This window comes from Dendrobates tinctorius, unplaced genomic scaffold, assembly GCF_039654945.1.
Source record: "Dendrobates tinctorius isolate UK_male_01 unplaced genomic scaffold, ASM3965494v1 ptg000157l, whole genome shotgun sequence".
Classification (NCBI taxonomy): Eukaryota; Metazoa; Chordata; class Amphibia; order Anura; family Dendrobatidae; genus Dendrobates; species Dendrobates tinctorius.
The window spans coordinates 12,245,925-12,273,782 of NW_027361824.1; the positions used below are offsets into that span (position 1 = coordinate 12,245,925).

At 41.5% G+C, this 27,858-nt stretch overlaps 1 protein-coding gene across 1 annotated transcript in view; it reads right to left on the reverse strand.

Moving 5' to 3' along the window:
- LOC141051581 (P2Y purinoceptor 2-like) overlaps positions 1–23,672 on the reverse strand; it is a 71,143-nt gene extending 47,471 nt beyond the window's left edge. The window contains exon 1 of the mRNA XM_073548577.1: positions 23,533–23,672. The gene's annotated coding sequence lies outside the window, so the exon portion shown is untranslated. The remainder of the gene's footprint in view (positions 1–23,532) is intronic.
- Between the last annotated feature and the right edge of the window lie 4,186 nt (positions 23,673–27,858).

The window sequence follows — 27,858 nt, forward strand, 5'->3', positions numbered from 1 at the left end:
GCCGTTTCCCGTTTAGGAACCTAAGGCTTTCCTGCAGGGTGGTGGTGACACAATCTCTCAGGGCCAGTGGAGAGTAGAAGAAAGTCCTACATACACGAGCATACAGGTCTCTTCTCGTACTGCTCTCAATGTAAGACCTCTCCAGTCCCCACCTCCTAACACACTTCAGACCATAGTCCAGATACTGGGGGAGGTGGTCACCTGTCCATCTCCTCCTCTTGAGACTGCCGCCTCGCACCCAAGATTCTGCAAAAGGCAATATCCAGTACCTGATACTATTTACCCACAGGGAGCTACTGTTTGAGTCCATGTTCCCAAAATTCACCTTTAGAAACAAGGAGTCTAAGAAAACCCTTGGATTCAACATATCCAGCCCACCCTCTCTCCGCCGTAGGTATGTTATTCCCCTCTTTATCAGGTTCATCCTATTCCCCCACAAGAGCTGGAAGAACAGGCTGAAGAGCCTCGCTGAGAAAGATTCTGGTAAAGGGAAAATGACAGAGACATACAAGAAAACGGGGACCAGGTAAGTCTTCAACATTGTGACCCTTTCTCTGTAGGTCAGCCTCCAGTTCTTCCATCGCTGAACCTTTGCATTTCCGGTTTCCAATTTCTCCTCCCAATTTAGCGTGGCATTATCATCCCTCCCAAATTTAACCCCTAGGATCTTAATATGGGTGGAGGCTTTGGAAAACTGCGGCAGATCAAAGCTGGGCTCAGTATCTAATGTCCACAGAGCTTGACTCTTTTCAAGGTTGACCAGAGACCCGGAGGCCTCTGAGTAGCTTCTGATGGACGCAGATAACATCTGCACCTCACGAGGATTGGAGATCACCAGCGTCACATCGTCCGCATAGGCAACAACATTCAGAGGCGGGCAGTGGGGGACCGGCACCCCCTGAAAATCGCACTCCTGCAGTGACCTCAGAAACGGGTCTAGGGCAAAAACATACAGGAGCGGACTCATTGGGCAACCCTGTCTCACCCCTGCCCCAACTCCAAAAGTGTCACCCTGCCAACCATTAATCAGAGGAAAGCTCACCGCCTCTCTGTACAACGTCTTCACCCAATCCACAAATTGTCCCGGAATACCGTACTTTGACAAAGTGGCCCACAGATAGTCATGATCAACCCTGTCAAAGGCTTTAGCCTGGTCCAGACTAACAACATATCTCCCACACCGCAGAGCTTTACATCTCTCAAACATCTCTCGTATCGAGATGACTGCTCCAGAGATGTTCCGCCCTTTTACTGTGCCAAACTGAGAGCCTGCCAACAGTGCCGGGGACAAACAGACTAATCTAGAAAATAGGATCTTTGCTAGAATCTTCCTGTCCACATTCAAGAGGGCAATCGGCCTCCAGTTCTTGATGTCACTCGGCTCTTTACCTTTAGACAGCAGAATTAACGAGGACACTCTCATGGATGGAGGCATCAGGTGATTTTCTAGACAATTTCTATACACATCCACGAGAATTGGAGCCAGGAGGTCTCTGAATTTCTTATAAAATTCTGCTGTTATACCATCTGGACCTGGTGCCTTCTTCAGATATAACTTATCAATAGCCTCCTTAACTTCTTCCACCGTTAATTCTGCTGTCAAAGGAGAAAAGTCCAGATCATTAGTATCAGGCGCTGGAGTTGCCTCCAAGAATTGAGCCATCTTATCTTTATCCAAAACTTTCCTCTGAAACAAGTCAGCATAGTAAGATCTCACCACCTCCAGGATACCCTCCCGTGAATCCTGCAATACACCCTGGGAGTCAATGAGACCCGTGACCATTTTTTTGGCCACCCTCTCCCTGCAATTCTCAAAGGGATCAGGGGCCCCTAAGGACCCATAATCCCGTTCAAGAACCAGGGAGGTATACCTGCTATACTGATACTGCTTTATCTCAGATTTCAGCCGGTCGATCTTCACTTTGTCATCCCCGCCCGCCGAATACAGTGACTCCAATTCTTTGCGCAGCTTTAGGTACTGGCTGTACTTATTCCTCCCTTTATTAACTGACAGTCTCTTTAAGAGGGATCTGATATCCTCCTTGACGTCCTCCCACCAGTCGGTCATGTTGTCATAGAAGTCAACCCTGTCTAGATGAAGCTGGATAAGGGAGTGAACACGGCTCTGAACATAGGCATCATCCAGGAGACTGGAATTAAGCTTCCACAACCCTCTACCAATGTCCGGACGGTTAGAGGAACCCAAAGAGAAGCACAAGGCGAGGTGATCAGAGTAAGGGACGACCTTCTCACTCAGGGCGCCGACAGCCTCAGTAGGACTGACAAAAGCAAAATCTATCCTACTGCTCCTGTTGGAACATGAATACGTGAATTTTGGCTGTCGCCCACCCTGTGTGAAAACGTCGGTCAGTCCTGCCTGCATTATAACGTTATGTAGGACCTTACCGTCCCCGGTCACTGCCCTGCCCGAGGAGCTGTCACCTGATGTCATTATGGCATTAAAGTCCCCCGCCATCACCACTGGAAGAGAAGTGAAGAGGTAAGGCTTGACGTCATTAAACAGCTGGATCCTGTCCGTCACTGTCTGTGGCCCATAGATGTTAATAAGCCGGAGTCGCCTCCCATGGACAGTGACTTCCAGGACCAGACATCTTCCCATGACCACCTCCGTCATCCTATGCACAGTCACATCATTGGTGTTAAACAGGACAGCGACCCCGGCGTAAGGCTCCACAGCCAGTGACCAGAAAGAAGGACCGGACCGCCATTCCCTCTCAGCCTCTCTCATAAGCCCCAGAGATGTCAGTCGTGTCTCCTGCAGGAAGATGACATCTGTGTCCAGATATTTGAGATGTTCATGCACCGTGTGTCTAGTTCTCCTCAGCTTAATGCTATTCACATTGCTCGAGGTCACTGTCAATGAGAACCCCGCCATCACAACACAATATAGAAAGAGCAGAGTAATAGCCATCATCATGAGTCAGAGATGTTCTGTCCACCACTGGTGTCCATGTCAGACTCTACCTGAGGGTCTACAGATAAGGGCTTCCGCTTTGGTGGGGGATGGTCCTCTATGTCCCTGTCACACTCAGCATCAACTTTCCTCAACTCTTCCTCATAATCGTCACCATTGGAGTCAGATAAAACTCCATACTTGTTGGACACGACCATCACTCCTGCAGAATTCTGAACCTTCTTACTAGCACTCTGACCAGTGTCATATTCTGCCTCAGGTTTACGGGAGGATGTGTTCTTTTTCTTCCTTTTATTATTATTAATGTTCCAGTCATCAGATACAGACAGCGATGCTGAAGGGGGGGCTATCTGAGGCTGCTGGACCTGATGGACGACCTCCATGTTCCCCTCTGCACCCTGCTTCTCTGGTGCTGCCTGAGTGGACTCCTGGTGGGCATCTGAGCTGGTCAACATCTCTCCTGACATTAAACACTCCTCCTCATGTGTCCCTGCCACCACATCCTCATCCTCCTGAGCCTCTGCCCCTGCCATCACTAACTCATCAGGGAAGACTCTGCAGATGTTGTGCCAGGCGTCTGGACAGTCCCTGTGAGGGTGGCCCATCCTACCACAGAGGTTGCACCTGACGTCCCGGCAGTCTGCAGCGACATGGCCGATTGCCCCACACAGTCTGCACTTCACCACAGTACAGGCGTTAGCCAGATGACCTTTCCCACCACATTTGAAGCACTTTCTGGGTTGCCCGGGATAATAACACCTTCCCTTCTCCCTCCCAATGAAGAAGGAGTTGGGTAAGTGGGCAGTGATGTTATTACATTGCCGCAATTTTACCAAGACCCGCCACCCCATTGTCCAGATACCATCCTCATCTCTGACCTTGGTGAGTCCAGAGACGAGGTCACAGTGTCTCCGGAGCCGCACCTCGATGTCCTGTGGAGGAACGGCCTCATTCCAGAAGGTGATATTCACTGTGACAGTGTCCGGCCTGGAGATAGGAACCAACACAAACTTATTCCAGCCCTCAGCATCTCTGACCTTGGGGTAATTGGCCCAGAATCTATCCAGGTCAGACATGAGCTTGAAGCTGACCTCGTAGCCCTGCCTGTCCTGAAGATTAGACACTGCCAGTATCTCATTTGCCACAAACCCCATCTGGCCGCAGAGCAGCTCTCTCACCACATACCTGCGTTGTGGCAGATCCTCCTTGGCACCTATGTATTTAAACCGCACCACATTAATGCGCTTGAATGTCTGGCCGGTGTACCTGGCGCTGGAAGTGAAGGATGGGGCGCCGCGGCTCCAGGCATTCCTGGGGGGCACCTGCCGGGTCACACTGGGCTGACTGACAGGGAGAGGGCCTGCAGCAGGGGGCGCTGTCACACCTTGTGGACTGGATGGCAAAGGGGGATAATCACACATATCATGCACATTATCATGAGCAGCATCATTATCATCAGACAGTGCAACGTCCATTACAGAATGTGAAACCCCTCCAACCCCCGACCCCATGGGCACAGCATCACCAGCCACAGTCTGTGCTTCAGCCTCATCAGCACAAACAGTCTCAGAAATACTGTCCTGCTCCTGTGTGGGGCATTCTGGGACCTGTGGTGCCTCTGCTGGAGTCTGCAGTGTATGCTCCTGTTCACACTCGGCTGCCTCAGCAGCACAAACAGTCTCACATACACTGTCCTGCTCCTGTGTGGGGCACTCTGGGACCTGTGGTGCCTCTGCTGCAGTCTGCAGTGTATGCTCCTGTTCACACTGAGCTGCCTGCTGCTGCTGCAGTTGTTTTCCCTCCTGGAAGCAGAAGCGGGCAGCCTGTAACACTGGCCGTGTCCGCTGCTGGGGGGTCCCGTCCTGAACATCAGGGGTCCTGGCCTCTACAGCACAGTCCTGCTTATAGGAGGCGAACCGCTCGCGGTTCCTGTAGGTCTCTGCCAGGGGCCCCATGCTCTCCAGCACAGACTCAGTGTCCTGCACAACACTCGCCAGCTGTACTCCCAGTGTGTTCAGTCTCAGGTCATAGGCGTCATTACTGGCAGGATTAGTGGTCTTTAGACTATAGATGACGTCTACCTCCATTTGCAGCGCTTTTTTTTGCTGCTGTAACTCACCCAGTTTTCGGACAAGTCCCGGTATCTCATCCGCTAGCTGCAGCTCGGGTGCACGCGCCGGCTCCACAGGCTTAGTCTTGACCACGGGTACAGGGGTTTTGAATCCTGTCTTGTGCGGGTCCACCACAGATGGTTTTGTGGCACCTTGGCTGGATGCAGGCTCCGCAGCAGGTTTATCGCTGCCACCTGACTGTGACCGTGTGCGTCCTGACCGCACCATACTGCCATGCTGCTGTAGGTTCTCCTGCATTGTCTGCCTTTCCAAAGACGTCCGTCTCTGCCTGGAAGCAGCAGAGGTGATCTGCACAGCTGGGGCCGATCTCACCTGTGCACCTGGCAGGAGCTGCTTACTGACTGGGGAGCTACAAGACTTCACATTCAGCTGGTTTCCATCACTCACCAACACTTTTCCTTCTGGCTTCTTTGCTGGAACTGGAGAAGGTTTTCCTCCCAAAAGTTTACTCACAACTGTTTCTTTCTTCATAGAACTGCTGCAGCTTTGACTCGCTGCATTCACTGGACTCACAGCGGCTTTGGGATTAACATTCCCATTAGTAGAAGCCTGAGAGGCTAGTCCCAGTGTAGGCCGGGAAGCCTGGGCCTTGCCAGGGGAGCTTCCCCGCCCAGGGTGGCCACTCCCTGGGCTTGCTCCAGACATCAGGAGAACCACTGACACACAACCTCACAGCTAGGAGGCAGTATTATAGTAGTTATATTCTTGTACATAGGAGCAGTATTATAGTAGTTATATTCTTGTACATAGGGGGCAGTATTATAGTAGTTATATTCTTGTACATAGGGAGCAGTATTATAGTAGTTATATTCTTGTACATAGGGAGCAGTATTATAGTAGTTATATTCTTGTACATAGGGGGCAGTATTATAGTAGTTATATTCTTGTACATAGGAAGCAGTATTATAGTAGTTGTATTCTTGTACATAGGGGGCAGTATTATAGTAGTTATATTCTTGTACATAGGAAGCAGTATTATAGTAGTTATATTCTTGTACATAGGGGCAGTATTATAGTAGTTATATTCTTGTACATAGGGGGCAGTATTATAGTAGTTATATTCTTGTACATAGGGAGCAGTATTATAGTAGTTATATTCTTGTACATAGGGAGCAGTATTATAGTAGTTATATTCTTGTACATAGGGGCAGTATTATAGTAGTTATATTCTTGTACATAGGGAGCAGTATTATAGTAGTTATATTCTTGTACATAGGGGCAGTATTATAGTAGTTATATTCTTGTACATAGGGGGCAGTATTATAGTAGTTATATTCTTGTACATAGGAAGCAGTATTATAGTAGTTGTATTCTTGTACATAGGGGGCAGTATTATAGTAGTTATATTCTTGTACATAGGAAGCAGTATTATAGTAGTTGTATTCTTGTACATAGGGGGCAGTATTATAGGAGTTATATTCTTGTACATAGGGAAGTATTATAGTAGTTATATTCTTGTACATAGGGAGCAGTATTATAGTAGTTATATTCTTGTACATAGGGGCAGTATTATAGTAGTTATATTCTTGTACATAGGGGGCAGTATTATAGTAGTTATATTCTTGTACATAGGGAGCAGTATTATAGTAGTTATATTCTTGTACATAGGGAGCAGTATTATAGTAGTTATATTCTTGTACATAGGGGCAGTATTATAGTAGTTATATTCTTGTACATAGGGAGCAGTATTATAGTAGTTATATTCTTGTACATAGGGGCAGTATTATAGTAGTTATATTCTTGTACATAGGGGGCAGTATTATAGTAGTTATATTCTTGTACATAGGAAGCAGTATTATAGTAGTTGTATTCTTGTACATAGGGGGCAGTATTATAGTAGTTATATTCTTGTACATAGGAAGCAGTATTATAGTAGTTGTATTCTTGTACATAGGGGGCAGTATTATAGGAGTTATATTCTTGTACATAGGGAAGTATTATAGTAGTTATATTCTTGTACATAGGGAGCAGTATTATAGTAGTTATATTCTTGTACATAGGGGCAGTATTATAGTAGTTATATTCTTGTACATAGGGGGCAGTATTATAGTAATTATATTCTTGTACATAGGGGCAGTATTATAGTAGTTATATTCTTGTACATAGGGGCAGTATTATAGTAGTTATATTCTTGTACATAGGGAGCAGTATTATGGTAGTTATATTCTTGTACATAGGAAGCAGTATTATAGTAGTTATATTCTTGTACATAGGGGGCAGTATTATAGTAGTTATATTCTTGTACATAGGAAGCAGTATTATAGTAGTTGTATTCTTGTACATAGGGGGCAGTATTATAGTAGTTATATTCTTGTACATAGGAAGCAGTATTATAGTAGTTGTATTCTTGTACATAGGGGCAGTATTATAGGAGTTATATTCTTGTACATAGGGAAGTATTATAGTAGTTATATTCTTGTACATAGGGAGCAGTATTATAGTAGTTATATTCTTGTACATAGGGGCAGTATTATAGAAGTTATATTCTTGTACATAGGGGGCAGTATTATAGTAGTTATAGTCTTGTACATAGGGAGCAGTATTATAGTAGTTATATTCTTGTACATAGGGAGCAGTATTATAGTAGTTATATTCTTGTACATAGGGGCAGTATTATAGTAGTTATATTCTTGTACATAGGGAGCAGTATTATAGTAGTTATATTCTTGTACATAGGGGCAGTATTATAGTAGTTATATTCTTGTACATAGGGGGCAGTATTATAGTAGTTATATTCTTGTACATAGGGAGCAGTATTATAGTAGTTATATTCTTGTACATAGGGAGCAGTATTATAGTAGTTATATTCTTGTACATAGGGGGCAGTATTATAGTAGTTATATTCTTGTACATAGGAAGCAGTATTATAGTAGTTGTATTCTTGTACATAGGGGGCAGTATTATAGTAGTTATATTCTTGTACTTAAGAAGGAAGCAGTATTATAGTAGTTGTATTCTTGTACATAGGGGGCAGTATTATAGGAGTTATATTCTTGTACATAGGGAAGTATTATAGTAGTTATATTCTTGTACATAGGGAGCAGTATTATAGTAGTTATATTCTTGTACATAGGGGCAGTATTATAGTAGTTATATTCTTGTACATAGGGGGCAGTATTATAGTAGTTATATTCTTGTACATAGGGAGCAGTATTATAGTAGTTATATTCTTGTACATAGGGAGCAGTATTATAGTAGTTATATTCTTGTACATAGGGGCAGTATTATAGTAGTTATATTCTTGTACATAGGGAGCAGTATTATAGTAGTTATATTCTTGTACATAGGGGCAGTATTATAGTAGTTATATTCTTGTACATAGGGGGCAGTATTATAGTAGTTATATTCTTGTACATAGGGAGCAGTATTATAGTAGTTATATTCTTGTACATAGGGAGCAGTATTATAGTAGTTATATTCTTGTACATAGGGGCAGTATTATAGTAGTTATATTCTTGTACATAGGGAGCAGTATTATAGTAGTTATATTCTTGTACATAGGGGCAGTATTATAGTAGTTATATTCTTGTACATAGGGGGCAGTATTATAGTAGTTATATTCTTGTACATAGGGAGCAGTATTATAGTAGTTATATTCTTGTACATAGGGGCAGTATTATAGTAGATATATTCTTGTACATAGGGGAGCAGTATTATAGTAGTTATATTCTTGTACATAGGGGCAGTATTATAGTAGTTATATTCTTGTACATAGGGAGCAGTATTATAGTAGTTATATTCTTGTACATAGGGGCAGTATTATAGTAGTTATATTCTTGTACATAGGGGGCAGTATTATAGTAGTTATATTCTTGTACATAGGAAGCAGTATTATAGTAGTTGTATTCTTGTACATAGGGGCAGTATTATAGGAGTTATATTCTTGTACATAGGGCAGTATTATTGTAGTTATATTCTTGTACATAGGGGCAGTATTATAGGAGTTATATTCTTGTACATAGGGCAGTATTATAGTAGTTATATTCTTGTACATAGGGGCAGTATTATAGTAGATATATTCTTGTACATAGGGGCAGTATTATAGCAGTTATATTCTTGTACATAGGAGCAGTATTATAGGAGTTATATTCTTGTACATAGGAGCAGTATTATAGTAGTTATATTCTTGTACATAGGGGCAGTATTATAGTAGATATATTCTTTTACATAGGGGCAGTATTATAGGAGTTATATTCTTGTACATAGGGGGCAGTATTATAGTAGTTATATTCTTGTACATAGGAGCGGTATTATAGTAGTTATATTCTTGCACATAGGAGCAGTATTATAGTAGATATATTCTTGTACATAGGGGCAGTATTATAGTAGATATATTCTTGTACATAGGGGCAGTATTATAGGAGTTATATTCTTGTACATAGGAGCAGTATTATAGTAGATATATTCTTGTACATAGGGGCAGTATTATAGTAGTTATATTCTTGTACATAGGGGCAGTATTATAGTAGTTATATTCTTGTATATAGGGGCAGTATTATAGTAGTTATATTCTTGTACATAGGGGCAGTATTATAGTAGTTATATTCTTGTACATAGGAGCAGTATTATAGTCTTTATATTCTTGTACATAGGAGCAGTATTATAGTAGATATATTCTTGTACATAGGGGCAGTATTATAGTAGTTATATTCTTGTACATAGGAGCAGTATTATAGTAGTTATATTCTTGTATATAGGAGCAGTATTATAGTAGTTATATTCTTGTACATAGGAGCAGTATTATAGTAGATATATTCTTGTACATAGGGGCAGTATTATAGTAGATATATTCTTGTACATAGGGGCAGTATTATAGGAGTTATATTCTTGTACATAGGGGCAGTATTATAGTAGATATATTCTTGTACATAGGGGCAGTATTATAGTAGTTATATTCTTGTACATAGGGGGCAGTATTATAGTAGTTATATTCTTGTACATAGGAGCAGTATTATAGTAGTTATAGTTCTGATGCTCCTTTTGGCGACTGGGGAACGTTACTTAGATGCTGATACTTTCAGGTACAGCAGAAAAAGACACATAAGGTAATGTCAGCTCCATCATATTCATCTTTAGACTTGAGTAACAAGTAGAACAAGTAGCATGAGCCAGGATGAGCTCTTGATATCACATGTATTGGCAGCACGTCTCCTGTTTAAAGAGGACAATGCTGGTGAGAGATCATTTTCTTGATGATATTCAACCGACAAACAAGTGAACTAAAACATGTTTGTTCCTGGCACGTCCTTATGGGCCTGAGGCTAGGTTCACATTGCGTTATGGCAGTCCATTCAATGCATACGATGAGCGGACTGTGCTAACTCTACTCCTTTTTTTTATAGCTTTATGCGATCACGCTAGCCGTGACGGACCCTCGAACGCTGCAGACCGTGTCCGAGGTTCCGTCACATAAAAATGTTTTTCCACAAAATAATTTGATCAAATTGCCCTTTTTCAAAAAATGGATGGTTTCACATATGTCTTACATCGGTGACCTGTGATCGTGCTTCTGTGGTGGAAGGAAAGCTGAATTTGGGGATCCTGAAAAACGCAGCAAAATACACAGCAAAATCTGCAGCGTCTTTACTGCCAAGAGAGAAGGTTTTATCTGCAGACAAAAAAGCGGCAAAATCGCATTGCAACGTGTGAACACAGCCTTCATCTGTTTCCTTATCAACAGAGGTAGGATTACAATGACTGATAACAACACCAATCACAATAAACAATGTCACAGCTCACCTGCTCCCTCTCTCTTCTCACCCTCATTAGAAAGAAAAGTCTAAACAGCCCGAGTGGCCGGTGTGAGAATTTCAAGACTTCTGGTTTGTTTCATAGTTAATACTAATTGTTATATTCAAAATAAATATTGACAACATTAACAAAAGATATATATATATATATATATATATATATATATATATATATATATATATATGTATACACAGTGTATATACACTGTGGCATGTAAAAATGTGGGCACCCCTGGTAAAAATTACTGCTATTGTGAACAGTTAAGCAGGTTGAAGATTAAAGTTACAGATTAAACCTTTCCTGTATACGGTATATATTTTCATCTTTTACATTTTAAAAAATCCAAAAATGAAAATGGGCCAGTGCAAAAGTTTGCGCACCCTTGGGGATTTGTACGCTCAGATAACTTTGACCAAGGTTTCAGATCTTAATTATCCTGTTAGGGTTACGGCTTGTTCACTATCATCATTAGGAAAGGCCAGGTGATGCAAATTTCCCAGCTTTATAAACACCCAGCCTCCTGTAACCTTGTGCCAAAAACAGCAGCCATGGGTTCTTCTAAGCAGTTGCCTAGCACTCTGAAAATGGTGGAAGCCCTCAAAGCAGGAGAACGCTATAAGAAGAAAGCAAAGCGGTTTCAAGTTGTTCTTTCCTCAGTTCGAAAAGTAATTAAGAAAAGACAGTTACCAGGAACAGCGGAGGTCAAGATAAGGTCTGTAAGACCAAGCAAAATTTCTGCTAAAGCTGCTCGAAGGATTGCTAGACAGGCAAATCAGAACCCCCACTTGACTGCAAAAGACCTTCAGAAAGATTTAGCACTCTGGAGTTGTGGTACATTGTTCCACTGTTCAGAGACACTGGCACAAATATGCGAAAAAGCAAGAAGTGATCGGCACTTTGTGTTCCAGTGTGGTGATTGTGGAGGAAGTATAAATGGAAAGTCAAAGAATCCCAGCACTCACGTATTGAGTAGTAGCTGTTTTATTGCAATCAAAGCAAATACATAGACGCTTCAGCCCATCCTGGACTTTTATCAAAATAATAAAGCCCGGGATGGGCTGAAAGGTCTATGGATTTGCGTTGATTGCAGTAAAACAGTTACTACTCAATACATGAGTGCCAGGATTCTTTGCCTTTCCACCTGCATAAATATTGCCTTCATGCAAGGGTCATCAGAAGAAAACCTCTCTTGCATCCTCACCATAGAATTCAGCATCAGAAGTATGCAAGAGAACATCTAAACAAGCATGATGCAATTGGGAAACAAGTCCCGTGGACCAATGAAGTTAAAATAGTAAGTACTAATCATGCAGGGTTCCCAAAGTTTTGCATCGGACCATTTTCCTTCTTGTAGTTTTTAAAATGTAAAATATGACTATATATATATATATATATATATATATATATATATTTACCTTATTTTTTTTGGCCTAAAATACAAAGGAAATGTGTATTTTTTAACGTTATACCTTTTAGAGATCATTTCATCTTTAACTTTTGACTCTCTTAACTAATAGTAATTTTGACCAGGGGTGCCTAAACTTTTACATGCCACTGTGGATAGATAGATAGATAGATGGAAAATAGATAGATAGATAACAGATAAATAGATAGATAACAGATAGATAGATAATAGATAGATAAATAGATAGATAGATAGATAGATACCCATGTATGTAATGTCCGGCTTCCTTGGACCCCAGCCCTTGCCACACTTACAATAACATGGTGACAGTCTCATACTGTACACACAGGTAGATTTATTTTGTACACTGCCCCCTTTATTTCTGGTCCTTGTCTTGCAGGTTTGGACAGCCAGCATGCTAATCTCCCACTATTCATCCCATATTGTCCCCAAACAGGAGCCCCAGGACAAGTCCCTGTTATGTTTTCCACCTCATCAGAATCACAACTGATAGAATTTTACTGGTACCTATTTGTTCATGTTTCTCAATGAAAACAATAGCGGTGCCCTCCCTTCATACAGCGCACCCCAGGGTAGGTCACTGGTGATAGTAACATCTATTTCCCAATTTCTTTTTTTTTAACAGGACATACAGAGATGGAAGATGACCACCAGTCTGATGTCAGGTGCTGGTTGCACAATATTAGGTTTCTAAGTAGCCACCGAACATTGAGGACAAAGGACGCTATAAAGGTTACATACAGGGAATTGGATCTGTGACGTGTCCTGCAGCTGTAATAGGGAGGACACTACAATAACCTGAGAAAGGGCAAGAGAGATGGTGAGGAAACACTTAGCTAATTTACATAAATGTAAATATCCTGGTCCAGCTAAGGTACTGAAAGAATTAGCAGAGGAAATTACAGAACCACTAGCCAGAATCTTTGAAAAATCCTGCAGAACAGGAGAAGTTCCAGAAGATTGGAGAAGGGCAAATGTTGTCCACATCTTCATAAAATGAAGGAAGAGGGAGCCAGGAAATTACAGGCCAGTGAGCCTTACTTCTATACCAGGAAAAATCTGTGAACAGCTTATTAAACAGCATGTATGTAAGCACTTGGATAAGAATACAGTAATTAACCAAAGTCAGCAAGGGTATGTAGCAGACAAGTCATGCCAGACTAATCTAATTTCATTCTATGATGGAATCACTGACTGGGTGGATCAGGGAAATGCAGTAGATATAGTATATCTTGACTTCAGTAAAGCATTTGATAAAGTATCTCATACTATCCTTTTTGAAAAAATGACCAAGTTTGGGATTGACAAGGCTACGGTTAGGTGGATTCATAACTGGCTCAGTGATTGAACTCAAGAATTGGTAATAAACGGTTACACATCCAGTTGAAAAAGTGTTTCAAGTGGGCTACCACAAAGCTCTGTCCTGGCGTCAGTGTTGTTCAACATTTTTGTAAATAGTCTAGATGAGGAAACTGAAGGTAAACTAATCAAATTTGAAGACGATGCAAAGTTAAGAGGGATAACTAAAGCCCCTGTCACACACAGCGATACCGCTAGCGAGATCGCTGCTGAGTCACAAGTTTTGTGACGCAACAGCGATCTCACCAGCGAGATCGCTGTGTGTGACACTTATCAGCGACCGGCCCCCCTGCCGGGTATCGCTGATCGTGCTCGAATGGCCTGGCCTTTTTTTTGGTTATTGGTCTCCCGCTGGCCAGCACGCATCGCTGCGTGTGGCAGGTGGGAGACCAGCGATCAGCGAGCAGGAGCTGGTAACCAAGGTAAACATCGGGTTTCTAAGCGCCGCGCAGCGCTTAGAAACCCAATATTTACCTTGGTTACCAGCTCCCTGCACCAGCACGCTGGTATCTTAACGTACACTGCGGGTAACTAAGCGACGTGCGTCGCTTGTTACCCGCGTGTCGCTGTCCTGATCGCTGGTGAAGCTGCCTGTTTGGCAGATGGGCTAGTGACTCTTGCATTGAGCAGGGGGTTGGACACAATGTCCTTGGGGGTTCCTTCCAACTCTAACATTCTAGGATTCTAGGATTCTAAGAGCCATTATTTATATATAGTGTGACAGCCTGAACATCAAAAGCCTCCTTACAATCCAACAGAGTCTGGTGGGGCTTCATAATCGGCCCCATCTTTCAAGAGATACGTCAAACTTAAAGTGAAGATATCATCAAAGATTATCTATTGTCTTTGCGTGTTAAATGTTTTTTTTTTCAATGTCGTGATCTTCTTAAAGAACAAAAAACAAAATCTGTATTCTTGCAATTTTCACACTTAGAACTTTTAGACTCATACTTTCTGTCCTTTTAGTGAGCGCTTTGAGCAGACTCCTTGTCAGCAGAGACAGGATTGCAATGACTCTATACACAGCTGATAACACAGACTCCACCATTGCCAGTAGGTGATGTCACAGCTCACCTCCTCCTCCTGTGCAATGACTGATAACACCTCTATATACAGTAGCTAACGCAGGATCCACCATTCACAATAGGTGATGTCACAGCTCACCTCCTCCTCCTGTACAATGACTGATAACACCTCTATATACAATAGATAACACAGGGTTCACCATTCACAATAGGTGATGTCACAGCTCACCTCCTCCTCCTGTACAATGACTGATAACACCGTTCTCTCCTGGTTCTCCTCCTATCTCTACGACCGCTCCTTTACTGTTTCTTTTGCCGGTTCCTCCTCCTCTCACCTTCCCCTTACTGTTGGGGTTCCTCAAGGATCGGTTCTAGGCCCCCTCCTCTTCTCCTTGTACACTGCCCCTATTGGTCAAACAATCAGTAGATTTGGTTTCCAGTACCATCTCTATGCTGATGACACCCAATTATACGCTTCTTCTCCTGACATCACGCCAGCCTTTCTAGAAAACACTGGCGATTGTCTAAACGCTGTGTCTAACATCATGTCCTCACTATATCTGAAACTGAACCTGTCAAAGACTGAACTCCTGGTGTTTCCTCCCTCTACTAATGTACCTATACCCGACATTGCTATTTCTGTGTGTGGTTCCACTATTACTCCCCAGCAACATGCCCGCTGTCTTGGGGTCATACTTGATTCCGAGCTTTCCTTTGCCCCCCACATTCGATCACTGGCTCGCTCTTGTCATCTGCACCTCAAAAACATTTCTAGAATTGGACCTTTTCTTACTTTTGATTCTGTAAAAACTCTTACTGTTTCTCTTATTCATTCTCGTCTGGACTATTGTAACTCTCTTCTAATCGGTCTCCCTCTTACCAAACTCTCCCCTCTCCAATCTGTCTTGAATGCTGCAGCCAGGATCATATTCCTCACCAATCGTTACACCGATGCCTCTACCTTGTGCCAGTCATTACACTGGCTACCCATCCACTCCAGAATCCAGTATAAACTTATTACCCTCACTCACAAAGCCCTCCATGGCTCAGCACCACCCTACATCTCCTCCCTTGTTTCAGTATACCACCCTACCCGCGCCCTCCGTTCTGCTGATGACCTGAGGTTAGTATCCTCAATAGTCAGAACCTCCCACTCCCGTCTCCAAGACTTTACACGTGCCGCGCCAATTCTTTGGAATGCACTTCCCAGGTCAATACGATTAGTCCCCAATCCCCACAATTTTAAGCGTGTCCTGAAAACGCATTTATTCAGACTGGCCTATCGCCTCAACACATTAACCTAACCTATCCCTGTGTGGCAGAGCCAAAAGTTTTACCATAACCAGGTTCCCAGCATCATGTTCCCACATGCTTTATGCATCCATTAGCCCTCTGTGTCTGTACTGTTACACACTTAACATTATGGCTGGTCCATACAATCAGGGCAACTGTTACCACCCACCTTTCGTGTCTACCTCTTTCCTCATAGACTGTAAGCTTGCGAGCAGGGCCCTCATTCCTCTTGTTATTTGTTATAATCTACTGTATGTGATTATTGTTATGCTGTAATGTCTATTGTCGGTACAAATCCCCTCTGAAATGTAAAGTGCTGCGGAATATGTCGGCGCTATAAAAATAAAATTTATTATTATTATTATTATTATTATTATTATTATTATAACACCTCTATATACAGTAGATAACACAGGATCCACCATTCACAATAGGTGATGTCACAGCTCACCTCCTCCTCCTGTACAATGACTGATAACACCTCTATATACAATAGATAACACAGGGTTCACCATTCACAATAGGTGATGTCACAGCTCACCTCCTCCTCCTGTACAATGACTGATAACATCTCTATATACAGTAGATAACACAGGATCCAACATTCCCAGTAGGTGATGTCACAGCTCACCTCCTCCTCCTGTACAATGACTGATAACACCTCTATATACAGTAGATAATGCAGGATCCACCATTCACAATAGGTGATGTCACAGCTCACCTCCTCCTCCTGTACAATGACTGATAACACCTCTATATACAGCAGATAACACAGGATCCAACATTCTCAGTAGGTGATGTCACAGCTCACCTCCTCCTCCTGTACAATGACTGATAACACCTCTATATACAGCAGATAACACAGGATCCAACATTCTCAGTAGGTGATGTCACAGCTCACCTCCTCCCCCTGTACAATGACTGATAACACCTCTATATACAGTAGATAATGCAGGATCCACCATTCACAATAGGTGATGTCACAGCTCACCTCCTCCTCCTGTACAATGACTGATAACACCTCTATATACAGCAGATAACACAGGATCCAACATTCCCAGTAGGTGATGTCACAGCTCACCTCCTCCCCCTGTACAATGACTGATAACACCTCTATATACTGTAGATAATGCAGGATCCACCATTCACAATAGGTAATGTCACAGCTCACCTCCTCCTCCTGTACAATGACTGATAACACCTATAGAGGTGTTATCAGTCATTGTACATGAGGAGGAGGTGAGCTGTGACATTACCTATTGTGAATGGTGGATCCTGCATATAGATACAGCAGATAACACAGGATCCAACATTCCCAGTAGGTGATGTCACAGCTCACCTCCTCCCCCTGTACAACGAATGATAACACCTCTATATACTGTAGATAACGCAGGATACACCATTCACAATAGGTGATGTCACAGCTCACCTCCTACTCCTTCCTTCCTAATAACCTTTAAACTTGCTCATTAGATATAATACTTTCATGTAATGTTTAAATCATATCATCATGCAATGCCAACAAATAACTGCCATACTTAGATAATACCACTATACAATGCTATGTTATACTCCTACTGTATATTGCATACGTAACACAGTGCCTACTGACATACAGTCATAATATACATAAGTTACATAAGCTGCAGTTGTGTACACAAAAAGTTATTGCCACCGTATACAATACACTGTGATACTGCACATAAGTAATACCGTTATACCAAGACAATATAATACTGCCATACTGTGTAAATATAGCACAACTGTACACTAAAATTTACGTATAACAGAGGGATACTGGGCAGCACGGTGGTGCAGTGGTTAGCACATAGTGGCTCAGTGGTTAGCACTGCAGCCTTGCAGCACTGGGGTTCAAATCCCACCAAGGACAGCATCTGCAAGTTGCTTGTATGTTCTCCCCATGTTTGCGTGGGTTTCCACCGGGTTCCTCTCATACTCTATAGACATACTGATAAGGAATCTAGATTATGAGCCCCAATGGGCACAGCGATGATAATGTCTGTGAAGCGCTGTGGAATTAATGACACTGTATAAGAGAGTAAAATAAATAAATACTATAGATGAATAATACCACTATACAATGCCAATGAAATACTGCCATTCTGTGGAGTACATGATGCTGCCAAACACTTTACACATAACACTGTCCTACAGTGCCCCAATATTATTGATACATAGTGTTCATATATTATCATACCCAGGAGCCAAGTTACAGTAGGTCCTAAAACAATGCAAATTCCCAGGCAACTTCCATTTTGGCTCATAATATACGGTAGTTCAGCGAAGACTGTGCGAAGAGTTTTCAGTAGAATTTTTCCTTAATGTGCCGAACCCATGCTGATCTCTTCATCCAATGCAAACAGAACAGCACATACCAATTTACGGACAGCAAACGGCTAAAACCTTCGTTCTTCCAACGCACAGGAAAAGGAGGTTATACATTTGCAAAGCTACTACAAGTTTCAGCAAGCCACAGCAGTCAGATACAGCCTAACCTAAGAGAATAAGAGTTCACCTTTAGAAGCTTTATGGGATGAAGTACATTGCGCATTAATGAAAATGTTTCCGGATACCAATTATCAGTATATGCAAAAGTAAAATCTCTGGCTTTTGAGATGTCCACATTATTAATTAACATCTCAATAGTCTAGAAAAGCATAAAAACATAACAATTAAAAATCAACACTGGCAACAAAAGCACAAAAAGACACAACTGAGACGCAAAATAAATGGTGCCTTACCTTTCACATTAAAAATGATCTCACAACTTTTATTTTACAGTTTAAAAACTACAGTTCAGCCTACCACTTATAGAGGGTCACTATGGTAATCTACTGAACCATTCTGCCGTTTTCACCGACTGTCACATGATCATCGGAAAAGCTAAAAACCACTCCATCTAAAGAGGAAAGTTAGTACTTTATGTATATGATTCATTATTATTCTATCCACTGGCCATGTATTCTGTAAGGAGATGGTAGTCTTTAACACTGGTTACTAAAGAAATTCAGGAGCTGACATAATCACGTGACTATTAGTAAAATGGCAGAATGATGCAGAGGATTACCAGAGCGACTGGATTTTAGGGTCACATGTTTGAACCTGTTAAAAGTCTGGAGATTGTACATATACATCTTATATGTAAATTCCTTCAATTCAGGTGCCAAACTCTCTTACAATAATTGAATATCTTCATTATAATGTCTCCAGAGCACCATGCCTGCTTCCAGCCTTGGAAGAATGGAAAATGTTCCTAATGAATAAATTATTAGCCTTACTAGGCATGTACATCGTACCCATGGCGGTACCTTAATGCTGCTAAAAAAATGTGTACTAAACAAAAATGATTGAGTGTCAATATATTGTTTTTGACTTCTAAGAAAAAGTCAGTCCGTTCTGGCTGCAACTGGTTCTACACAGCATCTTTCAGTTTGCATTCCATTTTATTTTAAGGTCTATGTAGGCGCACAGAGAACTGACATCAAAAGTCACCCAGACCCAAAAGCTTTTCACTTTTACATTTTCAAAAATTTCTGAATTTTTTGGATATCTGTTAGCTGTCACACAGCTACAAATGCGCAGGGAAATAACTGAAGCGGCAGGAAGCTAAAAATGTGTACAGTGAAGGGAAGCAGCAACTATTTATTTTATTTATTTTACTAATTTATATAACGCCATTAATTCCTCAGCGCTTTACAAACATTATTGGACTGTGATAATTGATTAGAAGGATCAGTACAAAACCTGACTGATAAAGTTCTGGCAACCAAGCTGGATAATAAACATCTAAATTAAAGCATTAATGGAGCTTTACCATTCATTTTAAAGTTCTGTGAATGCATACTGCAATAGGGAAAAATTAAAATCAATGAAGACATCTCTAGAGAGGTGACATATCACCCTCACATTAAACATATAGGATTAATTTTAACTGGGAAGTGAGAAGGAGCTGACACTTCAACCTCCATTTAAGTAGGACGTCACATTGAACATATGGGATTAATTATTACTGGGGAAGTAAGAAGATAATTATAACTGGAGAAGTGAGAAAGCGTTTACACTTAAACCTTCATTGAAGTAGGGATTTCCTGCAGAGGTCAGGTAATTACAACTGGAGATCTACTCTGGCAACCAGCCACCCAGACCGAGATTTGTTTATATGAGGTGGAGTAGTACAGGAACTTCCTGCACTCCAAGGATTTTTCGAAGACCTTTTCAACCCAGTGATCAGTGATGAAAATTGGGATTGGTATCAATCCGATATGTAGTGGAAAAATATAATTTTCGGCATGGTAGTGAAGGGACGAACATAACATATTCACTCACATCACTGTAAGACCATTCCAACCCCACCAACTTAATATCGCTCTGATAGATGATGCTAGGAGCCATGTTTCATCTCTACACGGCCCCAATTGGACAGACCAGCAGATTTGGCTTTCAGTATCATCTTTATGCTGATGACTCACAACTATATAAGTCATCCCCCGACCTTACTCCCCCGCTGTACTACAGAACGCCAGTGACTGTCTGTCCGCAGTCTCCAACATCATGTCCGCTCTCTATCTGAAACTCAACCTCTCCAAAACTGAACTTCTGCTCCCACTGTCTACTAACCTCCCAAAGGCTGGTTTCACATTAGCGCTTTTTAAGCGCACGCACGGCCGGGGGTAGCTCCGCCCCCGAGCCGGCTCTCTGCCCGGCGTGCCCGCCCCTTGCTTGTAGCGCCGCCTCCTAGCGCACAGCGGCCCCTGCGATTGGCGCACCCTATCTTTAGCATAGGGTGCGCAGATCGTGCGCTGGCCGTGCGCTAGTTGCGCTTTGACCTGCGCTGCGCACTTTTGACGGTGCGCCGTGCGCGCCAAAATCCGAAAAGTTTGATTTTGGCACGCACGGCGCACCGTCAAAAGTGCGCAGCGCAGGTCAAAGCGCAACTAGCGCATGGCCTGCGCACGATCTGCGCACCCTATGCTAAAGATAGGGTGCGCCGATCGCAGGGGCCGCTGTGCGCTAGGAGGCGGCGCTACAAGCAAGGGGCGGGCACGCCGGGCAGAGAGCCGGCTCGGGGGCGGAGCTACCCCCGGCCGTGCGTGCGCTTAAAAAGCGCTAATGTGAAACCAGCCTAAACCTGACATTTCCCTCTCCGTGGGTGGCACCATAATAACACCCCGGCAGCAGGCGCGCTGTCTGGGTGTTATGCTTGACACCAATCTCTCCTTCACATCCCATATACAATCTGTTGCCCGCTCTTGCCGCTTACACCTAAAGAACATCTCTAGAATCCGCCCTTTTCTCACCATGGAAACAACAAAAACCCTCACTGTCGCCCTAATCCACTCCCGCCTGGACTACTGCAATGCTCTATTCATTGGCCTCGACTATCCCCTCTCCAGTCCATACTTAATGCAGCGACGAGGGTCGTCCATCTGGCTAATCGGTACTCGGATGTGTCCGCTCTTCACCAGTCCTTACACTGGCTGCCCATTCATGATAGGATCCAATTCAAAGTACTTGTTCTCACCCACAAAACTCTCCACAGTGCAGCATCCCCTACATCTCCTCCCTCATTTCTGTCTATCGACCTAACCGACCGCTGCGCTCTGCAAAAGACTTTCGACTAACCTCTGCACTAATCCGTACCTCCCACTCCCGACTCCAAGACTTCTCCCGCGCTGTGCCAATCCTCTGGAATGCTCTACCCCAAGAAAATAGGACTATCCAGAATTTACATAGTTTCAGGCGCTCCCTCAAAACACATTTGTTCAGAGCGCCCTATCACGTTCACTAATCAAAGTCATTTTATGTGCAAGTGTGCATGTGTAGCCCATTCACTATCTCCATCCATCCCTCACTCCCTCAATATGGCTGGACCTTCATTGTAAATACATCATTGTAAATACACACCTGTACTTTGTATCTCCCCCACCCCATTGTAGATTGTAAGCTCTCACGAGGAGGAGCGGCTTATTTCACCTTATTTTGCTTTAATTATTGTATATGTTGTTACTTATGACTTGTGTTTTGAAACTGTTAAACTGTAAAGCGCTGCGGAATATGTTAGCGCTATATAAACAAAGATTACTATTATTATTATTATAGAAAGGTAAAATCGCAAAAAGAAACATGATGACAATATCTACTGCCTGGGACCTCCAGGGGTGAAGATATCCTGAAAGTTAGGAATGTCATAAAACTCTAAAATGTTGTCAGTCCTGGAAGCGATAGCTTATTGTGTTAACAACTATTTTCCTGAGGAGTACCTCCTTCTGCTAAGCTCTGTGTCATTTCCGTGACATCAGGTTTAGTAATTTTTTTTTTGTTATCCCTTTTATCCCATGTAATTGTGCATACCGCATTGTTTCGTTCCCATTTTGTATCATCTTTGTATATTTTTAGAAAACACTTCCTGTCTTTCTGGATTAAATATCTAAAATGTAATAGCTCAGTTCCTCTTGCTTTAAAAACTGCACCCCTGAAGCTGTATGGTACCGTAATGGGTGCCCAATTTATCCCTGTATAAACAATGGGTGGTGAGAGCTAGTAGTTCCTTTTGTTATTCCGGAGCTGTCAGCAACTGTACCAGAGTATATATATATATATTTTATGCGTTGGAATCGGACATGTATATATGTCACCTATCTACAAGAACGCTAATAGATGTTTGACAGCCTATATCTGCATTTGTCCTGAGGACAGCACACCCAAAACTCCGTGTGCATGGAGCTGTATTGAGCACGTGTGATCACCGCTACTATAGGCGGCAAATAGGACAATGGCCGCACATGCTCACTACTGCACCATTCACATAGGGGACTTAGGACTTTCTTTATTGTGATCGGTAAAGCTTACAGTTGTCGGACCCAGCAGCAATCACTGGAATTTTTGATCTGTATTGTTTAGCTGCCCTTTCCTTTTTTTTTATCATATTTCTGATTGAGACTTTTTAGGACAGGATAGCCCCTGTCTGGGGGGCACGTCTGACTTACACTTGTCCCTCTGCTGATTTAGATCCTTTTCCTATGAGACGATTTAGCCATTTGCAGTTTGTATATCGGTATGTGACGTATCGTTTGCATCGTACGGGATCAGAGTGGGATAGGCACATTAAAAAATACTGTCCACATCAGATTGCAATCTATAATTATGGGAAAGTCCACTTCACAGATATATAAATATATATATAATTCATCTTGGATACATCAGGATAGTGGTTTAAAGTGGACGGTCAGGCGCCATTAATTTTGCTTCATTACCGAATTTTAATGGATTTTTACTTGACTTTAAGGTAATTTTTTTCTGCTTTTAAGGATTTCTGAAATCTGAAATATTAATGAGACAAGATGTATCGAGAGCCGGATATGTTTTTCTTGTAAATCAGAAATGTAACATAAAGACCTCACTGAGAAGTAGAATATAACACGACGGGACTTGTAGTCCCACAACAATTACACATCTAATACACACCTAAACCCTCTGTTTTCTTAAAGGAGCCGAGAAAAATCCAATACGTTCCGTAACGAGAGCCGCCGCCGCCACCGCCAACCCAAATCGTATCAGAGACCCTCACATACACACAAGACACAGACTTACCCAAGAAAGGTCCACGTCAGGGTTCTTAGCTCTCTTCTCAGACTTCAGGAGACTACATGTCTTCCCAGGAAAGTGTCCCTGAACCCTGGATACAAAGTCTAGAGGAGAAGCATGGACTGACTGAGGCTCGTCCTCCTCCTCCTCTCACCAGAATGAATACCTAGAAAAAGACTGTGGGTGGGATGAAGAGAAGCTGGGAGTGACTGGGTGAGACTCCAGGCATGTAGCAAACATACAGAACCCAGCACAATGACAGCTCTCCAGACAGTCAGCAGAGGGCAAGGGACAAGAAATGGGCAACAAGATCACAAGACAAAATCAATCAAGATCTCAGATAAAGTATTTGACTACAGGATGGGACAAAAGCACAGGAGTTAATGGAAATAATGCTAACTCCAATGTAGACGAATATAACGACTATACTACTGCCCCTACCCCAAGAATATAACTGCTATAGTACTGCTCCCTATGTAGAAGAATATAACTACTATAATACTGTGACCTATGTACAAGAATATAACTACTATAATACTGCCCCCTATGTACAAGAATATAACTACTATAATACTGCCCCCTATGTACAAGAATATAACTACTATAATACTGCCCCCTATGTACAAGAATACAACTACTATAATACTGCCCCTATATACAAGAATATAACTACTATAATACTGCCCCCTATGTACAAGAATATAACTACTATAATTCTGCCCCCATGTACAAGAATATAACTACTATAATACTGCCCCCTATGTACAAGAATATAACTACTATAATACTGCCCCTATATACAAGAATATTACTACAATAATACTGCCCCTATGTACAAAAATATAACTACTATAATACTGCCCCTATGTACAAGAATATAACTACTATAATACTGCCCCTATGTACAAGAATATAACTACTATAATACTGCTCCTATGTACAAGAATATAACTACTATAATACTGCTCCTATGTACAAGAATATAACTACTATAATACTGCCCCCTATGTACAAGAATATAACTACTATAATACTGCCCCTATATACAAGAATATAAATACTATAATACTGCCCCTATGTACAAAAATATAACTACTATAATACTGCCCCTATGTACAAGTATATAACTACTATAATACTGCCCCTATGTACAAGAATATAACTACTATAATACTGCCCCTATGTACAAGAATATAACTACTATAATACTGCCCCTATGTACAAGAATATAACTACTATAATACTGCCCCTATGTACAAGAATATAACTACTATAATACTGCTCCTATGTACAAGAATATAACTACTAAAATACTGCTCCTATGTACAAGAATATAACTACTATAATACTGCCCCCTATGTACAAGAATACAACTACTATAATACTGCCCCTATATACAAGAATATAACTACTATAATACTGCCCCATGTACAAAAATATAACTACTATAATACTGCCCCTATGTACAAGAATATAACTACTATTATACTGCCCCTATGTACAAGAATATAACTACTATAATACTGCCCCTATGTACAAGAATATAACTAATATAATACTGCTCCTATGTACAAGAATATAACTACTATAATACTGCTCCTATGTACAAGAATATAACTACTATAATACTGCCCCTATGTACAAGAATATAACTACTATAATACTGCTCCTATGTACAAGAATATAACTACTATAATATTGCCCCCTATATACAAGAATATAAGGCTGGTTTCACATTAGCGCATTTTCAGCGCGCGCACGGCCGGGGGTAGCTCCGCCCCCGAGCCGGCTCTCTGCCCGGCGTGCCCGCCCCTTCCTTGTAGCGCCGCCTCCTAGCGCACAGCGGCGCCTGCGATCGGCGCACCCTATCTTTAGCATAGGGTGCGCAGATCGTGCGCAGGCCGTGCGCTAGTTGCGCTTTGACCTGCGCTGCGCACTTTTGACGGTGCGCCGTGCGCGCCAAAATCAAACTTTTCGGGTTTTGGCGCGCACGGCGCACCGTCAAAAGTGCGCAGCGCAGGTCAAAGCGCAACTAGCGCACGACCTGCGCACGATCTGCGCACCCTATGCTAAAGATAGGGTGCGCCGATCGCAGGCGCCGCTGTGCGCTAGGAGGCGGCGCTACAAGGAAGGGGCGGGCACGCCGGGCAGAGAGCCGGCTCGGGGGCGGAGCTACCCCCGGCCGTGCGCGCGCTGAAAATGCGCTAATGTGAAACCAGCCTAACTACTATAATACTGCTCCTATGTACAAGAATATAACTACTATAATACTGTTTATGTACAAGAAAATAACTACTATAATACTGCTCCTATGTACAAGAATATATCTACTATAATACTGCCCCTATGTACAAGAATATAACTACTATAATACTGCCCCTATGTACAAGAATATAACTACTATAATACTGCCCCTATGTACAAGAATATAACTACTATAATACTGCCCCTATGTACAAGAATATAACTACTATAATACTGCTCCTATGTAAAAGAATATAACTACTATAATACTGCCCCCTATGTACAAGAATACAACTACTATAATACTGCCCCTATATACAAGAATATAACTACTATAATACTGCCCCTATATACAAGAATATAACTACTATAATACTGCCCCTATGTACAAAAATATAACTACTATAATACTGCCCCTATGTACAAGAATATAACTACTATAATACTGCCCCTATGTACAAGAATATAACTACTATAATACTGCCCCTATGTACAAGAATATAACTACTATAATACTGCTCCTATGTACAAGAATATAACTACTATAATACTGCTCCTATGTACAAGAATATAACTACTATAATACTGCCCCTATGTACAAGAATATAACTACTATAATACTGCTCCTATGTACAAGACTATAACTACTATAATACTGCCCCCTATATACAAGAATATAACTACTATAATACTGCTCCTATGTACAAGAATATAACTACTATAATACTGTTTATGTACAAGAAAATAACTACTATAATACTGCTCCTATGTACAAGAATATATCTACTATAATACTGCCCCTATCTACAAGAATATAACTACTTTAATACTGCTCCTATGTACAAGAATATAACTACTATAATACTGCTCCTATGTACAAGAATATAACTACTATAATACTGCCCCTATGTACAAGAATATAACTACTATAATACTGTCCATGTACAAGAATATAACTACTATAATACAGCCCCTATGTACAAGAATATATCTACTATAATACTGCTCCCTATGTACAAGAATATAACTACTATAATACTGTCTATGTACAAGAATATAACTGCTATAATACTGTCCCCATGTACAAGAATATAACTACTATAATACTGCCCCATGTACAAGAATATAACTACTATAATACTGTCCATGTACAAGAATATAACTACTATAATACTGCCCCTATGTACAAGAAAATAACTACTATAATACTGCTCCCTATGTACAAGAATATAACTACTATAATACTGCTCCTATGTACAAGAATATAACTACTGTAATACTGTCCCCCATGTACAAGAATATAACTACTATAATACTGCCCCCATGTACAAGAATATAACTACTATAATACTGCTCCCTATGTACAAGAATATAACTACTATAATACTGGCCCCATGTACAAGAATATAACTTCTATAATACTGCTCCTATGTACAATAATATAACTACTATAATACTGCTCCTATGTACAAGAATATATCTACTATAATACTGCCCGCTATGTACAAGAATATAACTGTTATAATACTGCCCCTATGTACAAGAATATAACTACTATAATACTGCTCCCTATGTACAAGAATATATCTACTATAATACTGCTCCCTATGTGCAAGAATATAACTACCATAATACTGCTCCTATGTACAAGAATATAACTACTATAATACTGCCCCCATGTACAAGAATATAACTACTATAATACTGCTCCTTATGTACAAGAATATAACTACTATAATACTGCCCCCTATGTACAAGAATATAACTACTATAATACTGTCCATGTACAAGAATATAACTACTATAATACTGCCCCTATGTACAAGAAAATAACTACTATAATACTGCTCCCTATGTACAAGAATATAACTACTATAATACTGTCTATGTACAAGAATATAACTACTGTAATACTGTCCCCCATGTACAAGAATATAACTACTATAATACTGCTCCCTATGTAGAAGAATATAGCTACTATAATACTGCTCCCTATGTACAAGAATATAACTACTATAATACTGCCCCCTATGTACAAGAATTTAACTACTGTAATACTGTCCCCCATGTACAAGAATATAACTACTA